This window comes from Fundulus heteroclitus, chromosome 20, assembly GCF_011125445.2.
Source record: "Fundulus heteroclitus isolate FHET01 chromosome 20, MU-UCD_Fhet_4.1, whole genome shotgun sequence".
NCBI lineage: Eukaryota > Metazoa > Chordata > Actinopteri > Cyprinodontiformes > Fundulidae > Fundulus > Fundulus heteroclitus.
In genome coordinates, this window is record NC_046380.1 from 38,964,208 (window position 1) to 38,981,929 (window position 17,722).

General features: G+C 42.6%; 1 protein-coding gene across 1 annotated transcript in view; it reads right to left on the reverse strand.

Moving 5' to 3' along the window:
• The window catches only part of pdzrn3b (PDZ domain containing RING finger 3b), a 140,934-nt gene that overhangs the window by 62,570 nt on the left and 60,642 nt on the right, over window positions 1–17,722 (reverse strand). The window lies entirely within an intron of this gene.

Here is a 17,722-nt window from a genome sequence, read left to right on the forward strand (position 1 = left end):
TATCTTTAAAAGCCCCTTGTCAGGCAGGCCTCGTGCGCTCCCCATTGTTTCCCCCGGTGTTTCTGGGTGTCAAGGGAAGGCGGGTGGGTTAAGCAAGCAGAAACTTAAGGGAAGTGAGCAAAGGTGGGAGGAGTGTTTTTCGCTGGGATTCTTAGCAGTTCTTCCCCCTCAGATGCATCCCTGAAGACCTCCTTTCCCTATTGGGATCTTTGGGGTCTTAGAGATTTCATCAGGGAACACTTTGAGCCGAGATAAACGATGGAAAGAATAAAAGTTGCAATGAAATGAATAGTTTCACGATAAAGCGCAGAGTAAGTGTTTATTTCCAGACTATTAAAAACACATTTCAAACAAGTAGCGACTCTTTAGCAAAGATTCGAGGAACAAGTAAGTCAATACTAGTTAAGTCTAGATTATCACATAACCAATGTTCTTCCTCCTGGCGCCAAACCTCCATCGGTAAGTGGCTTCTTTTGTGGCGCCTGCACCGGAGAATGGAGCGAGATAGCATCGGCTTGCGTCTGCAATCCGCGGCCAACTTTTGACTGATGCGCGGCATTATTAGCATGACACAGGCTGAGGAATGGGAGCTCCCAGATTACAATTTGCACATTATCTTCGAACGCTGCTCAAGTCAAGAGCCTGTCACAACAACAGGTACCCTGGGGATATCTCACAGGCTCCCTCCCATACACACACACACACACACACACACACACACACACACACACACACACACACACACACACCCAGTATAGGCACACAGGCAAGACGTGGGCTGTCAGAAAACAGCACGGAGAAACAGATGAAGAACACAAAACTGTGACATTTTTACTTACTTGGAAAATCAGAGAGGATTTTTTTTTTTTTGAAGCGGAGGAAAACTTTCTTACCTGCAGAAACAAAGAGAGACAGAGGAAGGCAATGTTTAGTGTTTTATTTCAGACAGCATGTCAGTTCTCACCTATGCGGATTCATATTCCTGTCTCACAGGGCGAAACAGGGGACTGAATGTCCATATTTGGCCGTGTGGGCGCTCGTCTTGTTGTTCTTTGTTTAATAACACAGCGCCTGGTTCCAGCTGGTTCAGCTGATGGGCAAAATTCCTCCGACTGCAGTTGACTCTTCTTCTCAACAGCACCATACACTCAAGAACTAAAGTCATTTCACTTACATAGAACCATTTAACACTAGCCATGAATGCCCCAAGAGTTATACTCAATTAAAATATGTAGTCATAATTAGCATCAAATAAGAACACAAGGAAAACAATGAGCAGAAAGAACATAGGTATGGGAACTGTGCAAAAACTGTTGACCCCACTGTTCATATTAGAGATGCACCAAAATAAAGCAGCTGGTGAAAGTGGTTTGATTTTTTTTTTCAGCTTGACTGGTAGCCAGGTGGTCAGAAATTATAAAAATAAAAAAATCCTGGTGCTTTTCGACCATGGACATATTTTTGTGGTTTATTCAGGCTGAGCAACAGAGTGAGATTTTCAGCAGATGACAGAAAGGTCTATACAGAGCAGCAAAGTTGTTCTGTTATCCTTTCACAACTTTTATAAAAGTTACCATTTTGAGCCATCAACCCCGTACGGAACGTTTCAGATATAGAAATGGTGGTAGCCATTTGGAAACCTCAGAGTTATGGTAACAGTACACATTCTCTAAGGCATGGGTTGTCAAACGTTTTAAGCCGTGCACCCCCTTCTGTGTCTCAACCGGGTTGACGCACCCCAATCTTCAAAAAAAAAAAAAAAAAAAAAAAAATAAAAAAATAAAAAATAATATATATATATATATATATATATATATATATATATATATATATATATATATATATATATATATATATATATATATGTATTGCAGTTACAGCTCAAACGTCATAACAAAGGTTATATAAATAAAATTAGAACATAATTTATTAAATTGCAATAAAGTTACACAAAACATCCACAGCAGAAGCCAGAGAAAGTTCGGTCAATCCTCCACAACCTGAAACGTCTCTGAAGCAGAAACGTTTCAACCCGCCAATCACCGAACCACCACTGCTTTCCCCGGAAGCCACACATTTCTTCTGGTATGAACTCAAAACAACCTACTTAAAAGGAACAGTAAGTGTGCAACAGCACTTACGGCAGCCTTAGCGGAGCTAAATTGATCAAAAATGAAATGTTACCGCTATAATTCTGTCTTTGTTTTAAGTGTTGGTGAAACCCTGTTTTACATCAACTGCGCTCACACGGCGGTGTGATGTCACCGCTGCTTCTGATATAAATAATGACTACTCACTGCTGGAAGGCAAGATAAAACATTTGGAATACTGCTATATCTTTATATCTTAAAGCCCAACTGTTTAGGCTTTACACATTGGCGCAACATCTAGTGGTGCGCTTAATTAAATACAAACGACCTCGTCGTTAAGCGCGTAATAACTACAACAGAAGCCGCGGAGAGTCATAAATTTGACAATGTAAACATATCCTCCATGTATTTGCTACCAAGCTACTACTAATAGCTAATAGTCATCATGTGAAATGTTTTTTGGCACTCTTGCCGAGTCCGTTTTTTTTTTCTAAAGTCGCTTGTAAATTCCGTGACTCACGGATTTTTTGAGCTTATTTCTGAATGTGTAGTCACTTATTTGGGCTCTAAATTTAGCCACTATAAATACAAGTAAAGAGACCCGCTTGCGCTGCAAACCTTCGTACAAGAGTAAACCGGCTGATATCACTCTGCCCCTCCGCATACACACATACTCCCTGAGAGTGAGAGGGAGACAAGAAGAACAAACGAGCGGTTATTACTTTTTTTCTTTTCTTTGAGAGTACTCTTGCAGAGTATGTATGGTCCTCCATTTCAACAGAAAAAACCTCATAGAATGATCTACGGTCGTCTTTGCTTGTTTTCTACTCCAATGACAGCACGTCTCCAATAAGACTTTGCCAGAATATGTATTTATAAAAGCAATACTTGATTTTTGCTAATTAAAAGCCAAATTAGACACACACTGTCCCTTTAAAATAATGAAAAGAATAGGCTAAAATAAATGACAACAGAGAAAAGGTTTTAAAAAGCACAGATAGGAAATTGGCAAAAATAATCTGATCAGTGAATCTCTAGTTCATATTGACTGAATTCCTGATTTTATATTGAGGCAATCGCTGGAACAACGTTACCTGCAGTTTTACTCCTATTCAACTACTTAAAAAAACAAGTCAAATTGCTGCCACCACTAACCCTAACCACAAGATGCACCTGCAGACTGAACAAGGTTTCTCATGCATATAACCAGCTTATTTGGTGCATCACTGACAAATTAGCCCATTCACAAAACATTTTAAGCCTAGAGTGAGCCCTTGTGGCCAGCTTAGTGCGATTTCTAAAAAAAAAAAAAAAAAAAAAAAAAGGATTAAGGCAACATGTAGGGACTACAAATAAGCCAATACTGTCACACCTCTGAGCTGCCTAGCTAGGTGGTGAGAGCACTGAAATAGTCAAAATTTGAAATGCTAAGCCAACTTTGCAGTTTGATGTTATGATTTATAATGGGAGATCTCTGACACAGCCATTTAGCAAAACCCGCTTAGTGAAAGACGCCAAAAGGGCTAAAAGGCATTCAGATTAAACACATTAGTCTGAATCAGTTGTCAGTTGTTGCCCTTTTGGGCAGAGAAGTAATATTTTCCAATTATTCACATTGAATGCACACTCCTTACTTTGCTTAAAACACTGCAATGCAGAGCTGCACAGTATATCGAATGGCAATCTGACATTGTAATATCAGTGTGTAAAATATGTAATTGATTGGTTGGATGAAACATTTAGTAGGGTACTATATTTCAAATGTCAGGCATTCACTCTCTGCATGTCCATAATACATTTGACCAGTTGAATAGACGTCCCTTGCCCATAAAGCCCACACGTGATCCATATTTTTAGTGGCTGAGAGGCCAACCCTCATGGAGGAGGGGGGCATTGTGGAATGGTGAAGAACAAATTGTGTTTAATCACAACCAATACTGTCATTATAGTTGTCAACAATAGTATCACAATTAAATATTTTCCTGACATCACCCAGCCCTACTGGACATATTTAACACATTTTGTGGTCTGAGTTTTTATTTTGAAGAACCAAGAGTGTCCTTGTAAGGATACTAGGGCAGAAAGTAAGACGTAGAAGTAAGAAAAGTTTATTTAGTTCAGAGACAACCTAAAGTCACTTAGTACAGGGTTAGCTTTTATAGAGACCTGTATGTGGACATTATTATGATACAAGCAAACATCATCAGGTGGAATTGAACCATGGACATCTATTTTTAAAGTTAAAACATACCCTGAAAAAAAAGAAGAATCTACTTGGCTCTGTGATCTTTCTGCTCACAAACTTTATTAAATATCTCTGAGTTTAATAATGCGTACTGTCAAAAAACCTTACAGAGAACATTCGTAAACTCCATGGAAAGCCAGGGAGGACAACATCACTCATTCTCTCATGGAATCTACCCATACTGGCCTACTTTCAATCCACCCATCACTCAAGTTACGGGTGTATCACCTATTGGTTGTCCCACATGTCAATCATTCGGATACACTAATGCCAGTGTGTGCTTGTTCCTTGTTAGATTCCACTTTCTGAAGCACACGTCTAGTGTTTATGTATATGGTTAGCTTTGTGGTTAATTTAATAGTTAGCTTCGGTGTTAGCTGTTCACTGTAGCTCCACTGCTCTCACTGTATACTTTGAACATAACTGAGAGTTGCAAGAAGCAAACTGCGCAGAAGTTTATGAGAAGAAGAGGAAGGCGTCAGAAGAAAGAAATAAGCCCAGAGTGGATTTGGGAGATTTTATTTCACATGATCCCCCTAAAGAGCAGAAAAGCTTGTAAGATGGTCTTGCACATGGTATTCAAAAAGGCACATGGGGAAACTTCTGGAAAAATCGGCGACTCTACCTTTAATCTCAACTCAAGTCCAAGCTGTAGACCGGAGTCCCCATCTCTGATGTGGGGTCCAGTTATTAGAAACAGCTTAAAGCCAAGATATTCCAGCTTCCATTTCTATTCCCTGCACCACCCTAGTTTTCCAATGTGGGGCTGTAAAGCAGCAACATTACAGCAAACTTACAGTTCATGAGGGAGACATGAGAGAGGGGCTGGGCTTCCTCTTAATTCCCTGCCTAATTACTCGTCCTGCCTCACCCCGGGTCAAAGACCCTGTAGGTTCCACACTAATCCATCTCCTCTGCCCACTTCAAAGAGCGCTGATTACAGGGAGGAGAAGACTGAAGCAAGAGGAAGAGAAAACGAGAGACAAGGCAAGATGGGAAAGACGGCGAGATAAAAAGGAGAAAGGGAGGGAAAGAAGGTGGACTTAGCCAGAATTGAATCATATCTTGTCTGTCTCTGTGCTGTCTGGCTTGTGTGGTCTGTTCAGTTCCCCGCTGACGGTTCTTGCCTATGGCTCAGTACTGAAGGGTACAAACCATATGGGGCTCTGCTTACATGAGCTGCAGCTGAGAGTGTGAAGCACACCCAGGAGTATACACTAAAAGCCATTTTCCTCCTATTCTTTTGTCACATAAACGGTAGGCTTATTCTCAGAGTGGCAATAAAAGCAAACAGACAAATGTGGCACAAAGGCAGCTCTGTTTCAGCAAACATCTGCGATTTTGAGCATTTCCATTCTGAAACTGAGGCCAAATGAACTATCTATTACAAAATTTGGGAGGCAAATTCTTTCAGAGACGAGATGAGAGCAGACTGTGAAAGAACATCAGCGAGAGAGAATCAACTTTCCAGAACCACACACTGCTGTTATCATAACCCCAGACCGGTATGTCCACTACAATCAAACTGTTCACCTGGGGTTTCTGTTAATATCCGAAATACGAGCCAAATAGTTGATGACCTGCAGAGCAACTATCAACCCTTCTCTTTTGAGAATTGCTGTCTTGATGCCAAAGAGAGCCCGGTAGACTTTACTTTCACAAGTGGAGCATTACTGCTCCATTTGTGCTCTGCTTGATTTATATATATGCAAAAAGTTTTATTAGATTTTATTTTATTGGACAAAATGCTAAAAGGGAGAAAGCGTGGAAAAAAAATTGAGGAGAGGAAACGGAGAAAACAAGATAACATCCAGGGAGTCTGCTTCTACACCTGCAAAGAGAGATATAAAAAGAACAGCAAAGAAACTGATCAAGTATTAGAGGTACAAACAACCACTGCCTTGATACCATCACTGAAAAATCCACAGTGTTATTTAATACAAGATGAACAGTTAAAGCTAATAATAGGGGTTTTCTATACAGAGGTGAGTCTGTAAGCACCTGGATCCAAGCACCTGTAGGTGTTTGCGAGAATGCACTTGTGTATGTGAGGTTTATCCAGAAGATAAATGCTTAATAGTGGTTGGGAGGAGCCAAAGATCCATCCCCCATAGCGCTAAAGAAGACGCCGGGGAAACAGAACCCCAGATGCCCAAAAGGAACCCCAGAGCAAAGGGGCCAAAGATGGACCAACACAAGGATCCCATCCCAAGGAAGAGCAGAGGAGAGCCCCAGGAACCCCCCCCCCCCAACAGCCACAGTGCCGAAGCCCCCAGCAAATCTTTTTTTTTACCAACAGATGGGGCATATATTTTCTGCTTCCCCATAAACCCATCGTCTACATGTTTCCTTTGTTAAAGGGGGAGGTGGGGGTTCTTGATTCCTGACGGCATGCTATAAGTCACCTCAACCGTTCTCTAAGTACTCTAAAATACATTGTTTTACGCCCTCAAATGGAGGGCCTGGAAGCTGATGAAGTTGTAAAGAGCAATTTCAGAGTCAAAGTTCGAAGAAGCGGCAAGGAAGAAAACAGATGAGGGGAACTGAGGGAGTAGGACAGACTTAAAGGCCCCGGGGCAGGCAGGCTGTTTCTCTTTCTACGCACCGTGGATGATCCGGGCCTGGAATGAGGCCGCCCACTGGCTAGACTTGTCTGTCTGCAGGTTTAAATTTAGGTCGGATCAGGCGCCTAGACCAGCTTCGCTGACCACCTTATTGTTGTCTTACTTTTGCCTCTCGCAGTGAAAGACCCGACCACCCAAAAAGTGGTCGGGTCCTGATGCGTGCTCATGCTTAGGAATTAAGAGGTCCATTCATATTTGATAAAAACTACAAGTGCACATTACAAACCACAAACCTTTATGTATTCATTGGGGATTACAAGTGATAGACCAACACAAAGTAGAGCATGTTAGAGGGGAAGGAAAAAGATTCCTAGTTTTCAAACTACCCCAGGAGCTTTCTACAGTCTCCCGGTTTAAAACTTTAGAGAAGCTTTACAGAAGTCTTTTGAAGTATGTCTCAGCTAGCTCGGAGCATTGTTATTGTTGTTGGTTGTTATTGGCAAAGAAATGTTAAGACAATATTGAGTTTTACATGATGTTTGGGGTTTTTACCAAGTTTTTACTGCTGGGTCGTGAGAACAGGAAAAAAAAATCATTATATTTTAAACAAAATAGGATTAAATGCAGTTATTGTATGGTGTTTATTATAAATTACACTACTTAATGTAACATGTCCTAAAGTAGATTCTTCAATAACACTATGCTCTTTGTGTATTTTTTTATAAGCAGTAATTCTGACTTTACCTGCAATTATATGCAGTCACAGCCATGAAATCAACTCAGTGGATTTTTAAATAAGTTTTATCATAACTTTTTCCGTTATGGTAAAATGGTAAATGGCTTGTACTTGTAAAGCGCTTTTGACGACCTCCAAAGCGCTTTACACTACGTTCAGTCATTCACCCATTCACACACACATTCACACCCTGACGGTGGTGAGCTATGTTAGTAGCTACAGCTGCCCTGGGGCAGGTTGACAATATCACGATAAAAGTCTGTGCCACCAATCTCAGATTCAGATTATCATTAATTTTAAAGACTTCATTTAACTTCACAGTTTTGCACTACCTTTACTTTTTGGCTGTAGTGGCTTGTCAAAAAGGGGTGCTAGAGTGTTGCTCCCATTAAAATTGCAGGGAAAAAAAGTATAGACACATAAATTACAAAGACAAAAAATAATCATCCCATCTGTTATCTCATAAAATGTGTCTGCCTTCCCCATTCCGAATTGAAAAAACATACAAATGCAAGACGAAAAAATGGCAACAGCAAAGAGAATTTCCGTCATTTATTTACAAAGTAATCATTTCATGAGGCTTTTCACTGGGGAAGAAGATAAAAGAACTTTGACCGGACGGACGAGATTTAAAAATCCAGCAGCAGGCAAGTGACCGTGGACAGATTTACGTTTAAGTAGAGTTTATTGCTGCGTGGTAATTTCCGACATGGAAATCGTTTTGAAAGGCACTGAACTTTTGTTTTTTTCTTTATTTCCTTTTATTTGGTTTACTGTAAAAACAAATACATTTCACAGGATGAACCAAATCCTCAGTCTGACAGCAGTAAGAAAAATACAGAAAAAACTAAGGGAGCTTTGCAGTCGTCCAGCGAACAGTTTGCTCTCTGGCTTCAGCAGCGTGCCAACAGCAGTTCAGAAGCGGTAATGATCATGGCGAGATGCCTTATCAGCGCCTGTGATGTGGAAATTTTGACAGGCATTCAAATTTGCAAATAACGCATAATTGTGGTGGTGGTGGATTGGTGGGGGGGAGGGGAGGGGGGGGGGGCTCATTCACGTCTCCTCCCATCAAAGAGCAGCAACCCTGAGACTTTCTGTTTACCAGCCATTACTCGCTTCCCCCTGCCGCCTGCTTGTTGTGCCACGTTGTACTATCTTCTTCTGTAATTGGGCCTTATTTTGTCGGCGCGATAAGGGAATGATGAAACGCGGGACACCGCCTGCTGTATAAACATTTGAATGCCGTTTCTGCTCCCACGGTATCTCTGCTGGTTTCTCTCTCCGAGTGTCTGTGTCGGGGTTTGGGAGAGAGGTGCTGTGGGGGTGTAGTGGCTCGAGAGGAGACGAGCTGCAACCTTTTTTTCCGACGGCGACTGAGGAAAACAGACGGCGTGGAGTCAGCGCAGCTGTTCCGCCGTAGCCGCAGTCATGGAGCTTGCAACTGAACGTGAGCGCACGGGCTTTTAAGTTGGCCTTGGCCTGTGACACACACACACATACACACACGAATACAAACGCACAGGGTGGTTTGTGTAGGTTAAAGGGAGGTGGAGAGGAAGACAGCCCCCTGCCCCATCCCCTCCATCACCTCTCTCCCCTCCTGCTCCTCCTCTTCAGCCGGCACATCACACGCCTCTAATTACGAGCCATGGGAAAGCAGGGAAAACAACAAACATTTTACAACAAGAGATTGTGATGAGCTCAGATCACGCTGCAACATCCACTGAGCTTGAAATCAAATTAGGGAGCACAAGCGAGAGTAAAGAAAAAAAGAAAACAGGCAAGAAAAGAGCAAAGGGGGGGGGGGGGGGGGGAAACAGAGGCTTGGCTGTGTAATGAGCAGTCGGGACGGACACGTGAGGCCGGCTACATAACAAGGCCTGCGTATGCATTCAAACAGCTGGAACCATGTGATAACTGCCGGCTGGATGAGGAAAACGTCACCGTCCCCCCCCCCCCCCCCCACCCCCTCCTCTAACTGTCCACAGAAGGGGCTCAGTGGAAACCATTGCATGAGGAGTGGATGGAAATCTGAGCACAGGGTCATTTTTTGATTCACTAACTCGGAATGTGTCTCTGCGAGTGGCATATGGCTTTCATTTCAGCACTGCTGTAGGTAACCAGGGCGGGGGGGAAGACAAAGGGAGGCGGGGGAGCACTGAGACAACTCGGCTTCCATCAATGACTTTCATTCTGGATCTAATGAGCTCGTGGGAAGGATGCCTCCTCAAACTACTCAGCTGACTTGCATGGTGCTGGTAACGAGCGCACGCAACGCAGCAACACGCATCGCTGCGCGCTTCCTTCCTGAAAATGTGGGACTGTTTAATGCCACGATGAGACCAGTTTGTTGTTGTAGCAACCCCACCCCACCCCCCTCCGCGCACATGTGCGCACAGACACGCATGCACTTAACAACACAAACACAAGCAAACAGGCGGCGGGAATGCGAGTTTTGTGTACCCATCCGTGAAAGGCACACACAGTCGGCGCTTCTCCACACCGCCGGGCCCTGAAACAGAGGGCATTTTTTTTTTTCTTTTTTTTTTTTTTTCAACAGACAGCACTAACTCATGGGTCTGTCGTGAAACCACCCCAGACCGTGGCGGCGGTGTGAGGGCCAAAGGCATGTAAACACCAGACGACAATGAGGAGACTGACCAGAGTGCACGCTTTGTGTCATTCAAACCATCTTTACGACTCTGTTCCCACAAGTCGCAGAGCGAAGCTGGGAAGCAATACTTTCTGTTCAGTAGGCAGGGGCCGAACTAGTATCAAGGTAAGCCAAGGTTCAAAGTAAAGTTCCTGTTCCGAAACACCCACATTGTCCTACCTTCCCTGTGGTTTAAAGTCCCATTTAAAGATACCAGAGAAAGTGCCTGGAAAAACCTCTGTTTCCTCTGGCCGTTTGGATTAAAGGTTAAGGCAGCACTTCCCCTCCCCCACCTGTTGCTAATATAAAGAATACTACTAAATATTTCCCCTGTTTTCAAGAAAAACACATTTGTCTGCTTGGATATACTCCTGGTCACAGAAAACCCAGAAAATGGTACAGACACTAAAAATCTTCTTACCAAGGGAATGCAAGAGAATCGATGTTAGAAATCGTCTGGTTATCCAACTCTGCTCGACTGGCCCTGATTGGTGACAAGCTAGTTGAAAACTTAAGAAAACAAGAAGGTATTTTTTTAGTCAGTGAACACACCATCTCAGTGTAGTCTGGTAAGTGCTACCAGGCTCTAACACTGATAATTCACTTCTCAAAGATGAAGCTGTAACTGAGTGAAAAACAATGTCAGAAGAACTCTAAAAGCTGTAAGAAGTTGAGGCAAGTCTGCAGATCATTCAGTCTGCAGAAGAATGAGAGTAAGAGAGAGAGCAAGATAACAGTAAGACTGAGTGGAGTACAGCAAAAAAAAAAACATACCCATTTTGCACTATTGACCTTTCAGCCTGTCATAGAACATCCTGGGTTCTGGATCCTCCGAGTTAAGGTAGGGATGTCTATTGTCTGGTACATGCCTGGTTGCTTTACATTTTAGTAATGCTAAGAGCACCAAGCGTGCTAATAGCTAAGGCAAGATGCTGTCTTCTGTTTCAAAATACAAATAAAATCCTCCTTACAGGGACTGCTCGTTCACACATTGTGACGTTGCCTTTGTGATTATATAAATAATTAATCTAAAATATTTAAGTGTTGTCCTTGAATCTGGTATTAAGGATATTGAAGAGAAATCAGAATTGACTAAAGTCTATATCCAAAGGTCAAAGCTTTCCAAACCCAGATATTGAAAACTGGCCAAACACTTCAAAAACGGAACTAGAAAAAAGTAAAATATTCTTTAAAATTGATGCATTTGTCCTTGATTTGAGCAGGTAAATAAGGTGATTTGCCAATGGAATAAGATGTTTGCACTTAAAATAGGAACAACTCATCTCCATCATCCTTTTTCAAGTGCAGGATGTCTAAATATCTTATTTTAGGGGTCAAAATACTCATTCCATTGGCAGATAATATTATTTACCTGCCCAAATCAAGGATAAATACACTAACTTTAACAACATTTTACTTATTTTTAGATCCGTTTTTGCAGTGAAGTTTTGGGTGGGTGCACATCTGTTAGCCAACCATCTGCGGTCTGGTTATCCCAGCAAAGAGCCCGACTTACAACCCAGCAAATATAAATGTATTAGATTTGTGCCACTGTGGCAATCTTGAGTAAAAATAATAAAAATGTAAACAAACATAACCTAACCTTCATGCTTCTATTACAAACAGCTTGCTGGTAGTTTTGGGGTTACCTTAATAAAAAAAAAAGAGGTCCTGTACTTTCAACACCTTTGCTGTCCGTGTTTTTCTCGACAGGACATATTTTCAAATAGCGGACTTTGTCTTGCTGTTAAACAAGAGGAAACAGTAGCAGCCTTTTCTTTCTGCCAGCTGACAGCAGTGCACTGCAGCAGGTTGGGGAAGAGCAGCGATAACCTGGCAAGATTGATAATGTGTAGCCTTCTTTCTTTTAGACATCATCAGTCTGGGCCTGCTCCCGCTGAATCCATGTTCATTTTGGTTCCGCTGTGGGCTCGGTCGGCACCTCTCGGTTTCGTCACAGCTGTCGAAAGATGTCCCGCCTTAGACCATAATACTGCAACGGATTGTTCTGAGCCGTTTTTGGTACGGTCCCTAACGGTTGAGGAGGGAGCGGGACGAGATGGATTCTCGTGTGTTTGTGAACGCACACATACTGCCAGACTTCAGCTTGCAGCCAAGGTTAGAGCAGTGATGGAATGCTGAATACTTAAAATAGCAGCAGGAGTGTTCAATCCCTTCGACACGTCCTCAGGCACCTCAGTAGATGGACTTTAAACGGTGAGAGGACCAATAATGTTGCTGGTTTTGAAATTAAACGTAATTTTTTTAACACATCTCTAAACCTAAACATCAGTAACAGTTCTATGCCCGTTGTAATCATAAACATATTGTATATCATTTCAGCTGCAGCAGAGATTTTATTTGTGTAAATGCCGTGATACTGTGGTCAGAATCGAAAACCTGCCAATGCCTACTTTCAAGAAAGCTTCTCTTAGCACAAGCTAGCTTCAAACCGGACAGTAAGAACTCAGAAGAATGCGTTCCTGATCGATCAAGACATGGCTTTAAAGAAACTGGGAGTTTTTTTCAAACTGTCGAGAAAACGGAGAAAAATAACTTCAAAAGCTGCTTCTAAAACGCATTAGCCCGCTCCAGAGAGAGAAAGAGAACTATCATATAATAGGCCTCGTGAGGTATTTATTTGGATCAGTTTCAAATTCCATCTGGAGATGTTTAAATGTCATTAAAATATGAGCTGGCTGAACAACTCTGGCTCAAATTACAGCGTCTGAAATGGCTAAAGAAACACGCAGTTTCAGCGCTGCTAAACACCCAACCCCCCACGGCCGCTGCAATGGGGAGCCGGAGCCGGTGTGCGCGGCTTTATCAGTCGCCCATTTAGGATTTGGTGGTGTGAAGGCTGCTCTGGTGGGAAGAGCGACAGAGGCCTTGCTTCCTCGTGAATTTAGTCAGATGAGAGCAAAAGGGAACAGAAAAGGGAGCGACCGGGATGGTGGGTGGAAATGGTTAGAAGCCTCGGTTCTGTGCCTGTGTCTGTGTGCGGCCCGTGCCAAAGAAAACAAGGCCTGAACGTTGGGATCTGATTTCAGCGCAGCGCCGAGGCAGGAAACGGGTTTCTCTTGGAGCGAGGCGGAGGAGGAGGGGGGGTTGGAAGGGAGACAGGGAAATTTTAACGTCCCTACCGACTCTCCCCACCTCCCGTCAACCTGCGCTGCCTTATGTGTTGTCAGCATTGGCGTAGGTGGTGCGTCTTCACCTAGATGGTCCCGTAACCCAAACCTTCATGTCCGCAGCGATCACAGGATGGGGCTCCGTATGCCACAGCGAGGTCATCTAAGTTCAGAGCCTTGTATCTACATCTGGATCACAACCCCACTGCTGTGGAGCCGGAGGGGGGGGGGGATACTCGGCACATGTGCAGGGAATTAGTTCTGGCTACACAGTGTTAGGAGCCTTAAAAACGCTTGTTACTCAGCCCTTATGCAACACACGACTCTGCATGTGAACAGCGGCCTTTATCTTATTTGTCACCAGCTTTGCTGTTTACCGCCGCTAGGCAGCCTCCCCGATGAAGGCAACTACAACAGCGCTCTGCGGTAAACAGCAAGTTTGCTGGCACTTCGCCACGGGGGCCCTGAGTTCAACTACAAGTGTACACAAGATGGAAGGGAGAGGATACGGAGATGGTGGAGAACAGAGCTCCTGTGTCGCAACAGGTGAGAGGCATGATGAGGTTTTCTTAGAACTGAAAGAACTCTTGTGAGAGAAGACGTCCGGGTCAAGGGAATGCCAATTTCCTACATAAAAGCACCTCACCTAGTCTTTGGTACGATTCTTGGTTTAGGAAGTTACTTACAATTTATTGCAAAGAATTAAGACATTGTTTTTCTAAAGGATATGGTGCTTTCCGACATATTCATACCCCTTGATCCTTTTATGTCATGTAGCAACCACAGATTTCAGATTTATTTTGTTGAGACTTTATGCAACACACATGGACTAAGGAGTACGTCTTTGGGAAGCAAAAGAGAAAGAAATATGAAAAGTGTGACATGCATTTGTATTTGGTCCCTTTACTCTAAAAGCCCTACATAAAATCAAGTTCAAACAATTGCTTAATCAGCAGCTGTACCTTCAACTGCACCTACAGCTGCAAGTCCTTTGGATATTTCTCTAAGGACCTTGCACATCTGAGGAGGGAAATGTATACTCATTCCTTGCTTAAGTTCTGTCAGATTGAGGGCCGATCTTCTATGTGCAACAATTTATAAGTCTTGCCACAATTCCTCAATCCTTGGACTTTAGCTTGGCCTTAAGATCACATTAATACTCTGATTGAACCATTCTTTTTCGCGCAGTTTTTTCATTCTTATAAATACTGTGTGCATAAATGTACATTAATGTTTTACAGATTTCTTAATATCACTCATCAATTTCTTTAATTTCTTAAGCAAGCTTTTTTAAATAACTGTACAGTATTTTTTTCTAATGCTGTTAATTTCCTCTTTACTGCAGGTACACCTGAATTTTCCCACTGTGGGACTGGTGCCGGACAACAATTCAATAACAATACATATCAATCGATACACATGTGGTGCAATACAAAAAATGGGGGGAATAAAACGTTCAATAGAAGAACAGTTTTCCTTCCATTTGCATTCAAGACGATCAAGTAGATTAATAGTACAGTTATGACATCCTCCCATCCAATCATAGACGCAGACCCAGGAACGCTCCGTCGACAAGCTCCGCCCCTTCAAAAAGTTCAAAGAGCATGATCTTTTTTACTTGTCGTTTGCTAAAAAGTTGGTTGGATAAAGAGTTGTGCTTTAGTTCAGTGTTTTTGTGTTCTTTATCTAAAAAAAGAACATGAAGCAACAGCATAAAATGGCCAGGGCTGCACTTAAACATATTCTTTGACAATTATTAATATCGATCAATATGATTTCTCTTTTTATCGATATGCTTTTTTTTCTATATCATCCAGCACTATGTGGGACAATAAATGATCTATTGTATTTTATTGCAGCTCTGGCTGGATGTTCAGTCATTGTCCAGATGGAGGGGGAACCTCTGTTCAAAGTGCTGGCTGACGTCTTTTGCAGCCTCTAACAGATTTTCTTCAAAGTTGTCTTGTACTGAGCTTCATCCATCTTCACATAAACGCAGGCCAGTTTAGCTGTTCCAGCAGAGGAAATGCATCCCCACAGCATGATTCTGTCACCAGCATGTGGCATCATGGGGATGCCAGGTGTGTTCTGGGTGATGTGCCTACCATAGCATTTTGCATGTAAGCCAAAAAGTTCACAGTAGTCACGTTTCCATTAACGTTTTTTAATGCACATTTTGAAGAATCGAAATTGGAAGGGCTTGAAACGACAAAATTCTAATTAACTCATTGAATTTCGTTTTTGAAGTAAACAGTAAATGCGCTAAAGAGGAGATGGATTCACATTTGTCGAATCACTTCTGACGTAGCGAACGTTTACCTCACATGAATGATCAGCTGTTTCTGCTGCCGGTGTCTTCTAGGATATTTCCATAACGCTCGAAAACAGGGCTGGAAGCAACAACATGTATGTGTGGACCGACAAAGAGACGCAAGTCTCATCCGTAAAAATAAAAACAAAATTCGTAATATTTGTTAAAGCCTCGTTCTATTACTGATCTGTGGTCCGTGCTCCTTAGCTACATCTACTTCTTCTTTATTACAGCCAAAGTCAATGTATGACCACGTTACACGGTGCATCTCCTGGTTAATTCACTACAAACCAGTAAATTGGACACACATCTGATGCACATTTTTTTTTGCAATATTTTAAAGGTTTGCTCAAAATTCACATGAGAATTGGATTGAAACAAAGCTACTGACTTTCTTCTTTGCAGTATTCCCTGAAGGCCAGCTTTGAGGAATGTAGGACTGATTGTTCTGCTGTTGACAGATTCTCCCACCAGAGCTGTATCGCTCTGAAGTCCCTCCAGAGGTGCTGTCGACGAGCCAGCTTTTGGAGGGTTTGCAGTTGTGCCATTCTCCCTGCTCCAAGTGTCATCATATGTGTTTTTTTTTTTGTTTTTTTTTAGAATCTAATCTTAGAATCTATATTCCTTGATTGTTGTTCTGTGACTTATTAATATTCTCTTAAATAACCCGCCGAGACCTTCACAGAACAGCAAAATGTATAAAAAATGTAAATACCACAGCGATGGACTGTTTACTTATTGGGTGACTTCTAATGTTGGGAGTATTAGGTATATTAGAAAAAGGGGCAAAATGCATGGGCATACCACACTTTTCAGATTTTCTTTTTAAACAGGGCTAAATACCCTTTATCTTGTACCCTAGATTTCACAATTCTAACTTACTTTGTGTGGATTTATCCCATTAAATCCCACAAAAATACTGAAAATGATGGTTTTAACCAGGGAAGGTATGAATATTTGATCATTTTCTTCATTGAAAGATATTTTGGTGCAATACAGATGTTCACATTGTGGGACAATGACTATCACGGTCTGATATTAGCGTCAGCCCTGTGATTTATCAGTCAACAGGCCGAACAACTGGCAGCTTTCCCTCCAAACTGCGTATGCCGAGTACAGGAAAAGATACAAGAAGCAGGATTGCACTAACAACAAACCTTTGGCTCAGCGTGACGAAAGCCCTCGAGGGCACAGACAAGAAAAACAAACAGGGCGGCGCAGACGGCAAACACAAACGGAGCCGTGTTGCTTCTAGATCGCTGGTCTTCAGGACCCACTGTCCTCCGTAATTTAGACGAGTCTCTGCTCCAGCACAACTGAATCAAATAACTGCGTTACCTCCTCAGCTGCACATCCAGTGCTGCAGAAGCCTGATAATCCCAGTCAGGCACGACGAGGCAGCGAAAAACCTAAAACATGCAGAACGTTTTAGGTTATATAAAAACCTAAAACGGTATATAAAAAAATAAAAAAATAAAAAAAAAATAAAAATAAAAAAATAAATAAAATAAAAAACATGCAGAACGGTGAGTCGTGAGGACCAGGATTGAAAACCTCTGGTCAGGAAGAACCCTCTCAGTACCTTGCCTGCTTCTTAGCCCACCAGTGTCCTGACTCTGTTCTCCTATCTCTGCAGCCAACCAGACAACCCGAAGGTAGCGGTAATGACACCAGATGTGACCAATGGAGCCGATAAAGAGCAGGGTGTGCTGTAGGCCGCTGCACAGCTGCGGTTGCAGCTGTTCTCAGGCCAGTTCCAAGAGGCCAGACGCAGATGAAGGAGAGAAACAACCAGAATAATAGAGAGGAGGGGAGATGAAACAGAAGCGCCGTCCTAAAATTATCTGCCGAGATCAAAGCGGCGACATCTCCATCTGATTCATCTTCCTCACTCTTGTCACTTAAACCCCCCAAAAAGAATGCGGCCGTCCAGCTCTTCGTGCATTTCGTTCCCTTTCTGTTTCCCTCTGCCTGCTAGACACATTAGCT